Below are 210 nucleotides of genomic sequence, written 5' to 3'. Positions count from 1 at the left end.
ATTACTCCAGTCTTCAGTGTCACATGATCCTTTAGAAATCATGCTAATATGGTGATTTGGTGCTAAAGAAACATTTCTGATTATTATCAATTCTGTTTCATATTTTTGTGGAAAATGTTATACACTGGCATTCAAATGTTTGTGGAAAGTAAGATTTAAAGAAATAATAAAATTAATACTTTTTAGGATGCATTAAATTCATGTGATATG

The sequence above is a fragment of the Sinocyclocheilus grahami genome, unplaced genomic scaffold (genome assembly GCF_001515645.1).
Source record: "Sinocyclocheilus grahami isolate Dianchi unplaced genomic scaffold, SAMN03320097.WGS_v1.1 scaffold12092.1, whole genome shotgun sequence".
Lineage (NCBI taxonomy): Eukaryota > Metazoa > Chordata > Actinopteri > Cypriniformes > Cyprinidae > Sinocyclocheilus > Sinocyclocheilus grahami.
This window is presented reverse-complemented; position numbering follows the sequence as displayed.